This window comes from Ictidomys tridecemlineatus, chromosome 6 (genome assembly GCF_052094955.1).
Source record: "Ictidomys tridecemlineatus isolate mIctTri1 chromosome 6, mIctTri1.hap1, whole genome shotgun sequence".
Taxonomy (NCBI): domain Eukaryota; kingdom Metazoa; phylum Chordata; class Mammalia; order Rodentia; family Sciuridae; genus Ictidomys; species Ictidomys tridecemlineatus.
In genome coordinates this window covers 73,907,563-73,912,529 of record NC_135482.1, presented here as the reverse complement: position 1 = coordinate 73,912,529, position 4,967 = coordinate 73,907,563, and positions in this window count along the sequence as shown.

Genomic DNA, 4,967 nt, shown 5'->3' with positions numbered 1-4,967 from the left:
CAAGAAAACCTTATAAATTTTACAATACATTTAAGGAACATGAAATTTTAATCATATATGTATATATTTTTAGAAAGTATCAAAAGGAGGAATGCTTCCCACCTTCTTTTATGAAAACAGTAGGAGAGTGATACCAAAATTCAGATAAAAGAACACAGAAGAAAAAGTAAATTATAGTCTGGATCACCCTCTTAACCAAGGAATCAATCCTAAATGATATATTAGCAAACAAAACCCTAGAATGTATAATTAAGGTGACACATTCAGTTCAAAGTGGTTTCTTTACAGATATGAAACTTTTGTTTAATATTGGAATATCTATATAAAATATATTATCATCACAATAAATGTCAAAAAAGTATTTTATTATATTAAGCAACCATTCTTGGTAAAAAGCCCTTAGTAAAATAGGAATAGGAAGAAACTTCCTTAAACTTTATGGAATGAATCTGTACACGCATATGCAAGCATAAAACACAGAAAGAATCCTACTTAATAGTGAAAACATTAGAAACATTCTTTTTGAAATCACGAAGAAAAAAAGATGTCCATTAATAGCACTGTTTTCAACATTGCTTTGAAGGCTCTAGCTATTGCAATTTAGCAAGAAAATGAAATAAAAAGTCCCAAAATTTGAAAGAAAGAAAACTCAGTATTTGAAGCTACTTGTCAATAACAAAACATAAAATCATCCACAGATAAATTATTTATATTAACATGGTTATCAGATAGAAATCATTAGAAAAAAAATCAATTGCATTTCTATATACTAGCAACAAACTGATAAAAAATTTTATTTTATTTTTTAAAGAGAGAGAATTTTTTTTTAATATTTATTTTTCAGTTCTCGGCGAACACAACATTTTTGTATGTGGTGTTGAGGATCGAACCCGGGCCGCACGCATGCCAGGCGAGCGCGCTACCACTTGAGCCACATCCCTAGCCCTAAAAAATTTTATTAAGAAGAAAGAAATACATGATTACAAGCCTCAGAAAAGACCCACACATTTGACCAGTGACAGAGAGACAGCACTGAAGATAAGTGGATAAAGAAAGAAATTTAACATAATTGGCTCTAGGCAAATTGAGAATAAGAAAGAACATGAAAAAGAAGGAAAATAAGAAGAAGGAAAGGAAGAGGAATAGGAAGAAGAGAAAGGGAGAAAGAAAACTATGAAACTGGACCCCTCACATCGCACTAAAACAAAATAATAACAATGATCAGGTAGATTAAAGACCTCAACATATAAGGGAAAATTATAAACAATATAGAAGAAAATTTAAAAGAATTCATGATATCACTTGAGGGAAGAATTTCTCAATAAGACCCAAATAAGTACTGACCACAAAAGGAAAGATTACAAACTTGACTTCATTAAAATTAAGAACTCTTCATCAAATCTTCATAGTATCCACAACTTGTACAAAATTATCTCAAAATATAAAATGTTTATAATTTTGCTGAGTTAAAAAAACTCTAGCATCAAAGAGTGAAGATAAAGCAAAAAACTAGGGAAAGTTATTTGCTTACATAAAATTGGCAAGAATTGGGGCTGCGTTATAGCTCAGTGGTAGAGCACTTGCCTAGCATATGTGAGGCATGGGGTTAGATCCTCAGCACCACATAAAAATAAATAAATAAAGGTATAAGACATATAATAACATTTTTAAAAATTGTCAACTATTGAGAATGCAAAATATATAACGTATTATTACAAATTTATTATAAAATTCCATAAAAGTATATATAAGAAAACACTCAAAAGATGAATAAGTCTTAAATTGCCTCCAATATCTCAAATATTGATGAAACACAGAGTAGATAAACAAATTATAGTACACTGGAATGTTGTAGAGATTTTTTAAAAATAGCCAGGAGCCATGAAGCACATCTATATTCCCAGCCACTCTGAGGCTGACGCAGTAGGAGGATCATGGGTTTGAGGACAGCTTCGACAACTTGGCAAGAGCCTGTATCAAAATAAAAAATAAAAATGACTAGGGCTGTAGCTCAGTGGTAAAGTGCCCCTGGATTCAATCACCACTACCTTCCCCCCTCCAAAAAAAGTAAACAATAAGTTTTAAAATATGATGTTAAGTAGAAAATAGAATGTTACAGAAGAATACACATAGTTATTATTTACTTAATAATAGCCCTGAACTGCTAGAATAGTAATTGAGACTGGCAACTTATATATGCCAAAGAGACACTATAAAGTACTTCTAACCATCATCTTCACTGCTTAATGAACGTGGATCCCCTGAGTCAGAAGATTCTCCTAACTTTGTGTCAACAGGTCAACAACAGCCTAACACTATGCCGCAATGCACCTCATTTCACATCATCACATAAGCATTATATCATCTCACAGAATCCCAAGAAGGGTGAGTACAGTGAAATAAGACATTTGGGAGATGGAGAAAGAGAGACCACATTCACACAGATGTTTAGTTACAGCACATTGTTATAATTGTTCTATTTTGTTATTAGTTATTGTCAATTTCTTACTGTGCCTAACTTATAAAGAAAATGTAAGTAAATGTAAATATCATAGGCATATATGCATAGGAAAAAAAACATAGTACATACAGAATTCAGTACTATCTGCAGTTTCAGTCATCCGCTGCAGGCTATGTGATGAATCCCTCATGGATAAGGAGAACTACTACTATGCTACACTTTTTTTTTTTTAATCAATTCATCAGTTGATTTCACTTTTGGGGCATTATTAATACTGTTCCTACAAAATTCACGTACATGTCTTGTATGAACATCTACTTTGAATTCTATTGAGTATATAAGCATGAAACTGATGGGTCATCTTTCAAACTCCGAGTTTAACATTTTGAGGAACTGCCAAACTGCTACCCAATATTACTGAGTGATTTCACAGGTTCATCAGTGTTATATGAATGTTCCAATTCTTCACATTTTCACTAAGGACCTAATAAGAACAATGCTTGCTGTTATCTTTTATTTTAGCCATCTTAATGGAAAAAACACCTCACTGTGGCTTTCATATTGAACATCTTTTCATGTGCTTATTGGCCATTGGTATATCTTCCTTGGAAAAATGTCTATTCAGATCTGTTATGTTTTAGCTATGAGGTGTCCCCTAAATTCTCCCATGAGTTAATGCAAAACACTTTATATATCAAATGGATTTGGTTATGAGATCCTTAACCTAATCAGTGAATTAATATTCTGATATGGATTAACATAACTGTAGGTAGATAGGGTACTCCTGGAGGAGTTGGGGCCCTGGGAGCATGCATTTGGGGTATATATTTTAGTGGAGCTCTCTTTCCTTCTCTCTGCTTCCTGGAACCATGTTCCCAGCTGGTTTCCTCTGCCATACTTGCCCACCCTCATGCCTAAGGAATGGAGTTGGCCGTCTATAGACTAAGACCTCTGAAACTGTGAGCCCCCAAATGAACTTTTTCCTTCTCTAAAATTGTTCTTATTAGGTCCTTTGGTCACAGCAGAAAAAAAAAAACTGACTAAAACAAGCTCCTTCACCAATTTTTAATTTGGTTGTGTTTTTATTCTCAGGTTATAAGAGTTCTTTATTCTGGATAGAAGCTCCTTATTATGTATATTATTGTCTCCCACTGCATGGGGTGTTGGGGTGTTTTTCCACTTTCTTTATGATGTCCCTTGAAACAAAAAATTCATAATTTTGATAAAATTTTATATCTATGTTATTTTCCTTGGCAACTTCTCCTTGCCTCAACTTATTTTTAAAAACAGGAATGAAAATATACTATTCACAAAATTATTCAGGGTGGACATTTTGCCAAATTTCTATCTTTATCTATCAGTCTATTAATCTATCTGTCCACACTGCACCTTCTTTTGTGTCTGTATAGAAACATATTGTATTAAAGTAAATAGCAAGTTTGTTATTGATACTCATTTAAATGTTTTTGTCTTATTGTTCTTACAGTGCCACAACATTCATGACAATAAATGTTTACATATGTTTGTGAGTGTACCCACCCTATACATTTCTAATGAGAGATATTGCCAAATTATCTCTGTTGATGATCTCTGTATCCATATACATATATGTATGTATTACATATACTTATATAATTGTAATGTTAGAGAATGCCTTGAGTGTATGTTCAACCCCCCCCCCTTTTTTTTTTTTGGTACTAGGGATTGAACTGAGGGGCACTTAACCTCTGAGCCACATTCCTAGCGCTTGAACTCATGATCCTCCTGCATTAGCCTCGGGAGCCACTGGGATGACAGGCATGCACCAATGCACCTTGCATGTTCAAACTTTTTATCCTTAGAAATCTGACTTTAAAAATGACGTTTATTTTGCCTTTCTTTAATTGTGTTTGAGGTTGAGCATCATTCATATAATTATTAGATATTTGTATTTTTTCTATAAAGTGCTTCACAATTTCTGTTCATTTTTCTAGTGGAAGCTTTGCCTTTTTGTTGAATTTTAAAAGCTTTTTTAATTTAAGAAAATTTTCTTTTTCTCAGCTATGTATTCTTTAAATATTTTTCTTATTTTGTTGTTTTATTTGTATATTCATAAATTTTGTGTTATGTAAAATTTAAGATGTCTACATAGTTGAATTTATCTCTTTTTTTCTTATGGATTCTACAGATTTCCTTTTTTCTTAAGTATCTCTAATATTTTCCCCTAATCTTCAGATTACAAAAAGTCTAGCATTATTGGTGTTTTTTTTTTCCTTCATTTAATTTAAAATCACTATAGCTGGGCACGGTGGCATGCACGACTATAATCCCAAGGGCTCTGGAGGCTAAGGCAAGAGGATCACAAATTCAAAGCCAGCCTCCGCTACAGGGAGGTGCTAAACAAGTCAGTGAGACCTTGTCTCTACAATAAAATACAAAATAGGGCTGGAATGTGGCTCAGTGTTTGAGTGCCCCTGAGTTTAATCCCCAGTACCAAAACAACAACAACAACAAAAAACCATTACAC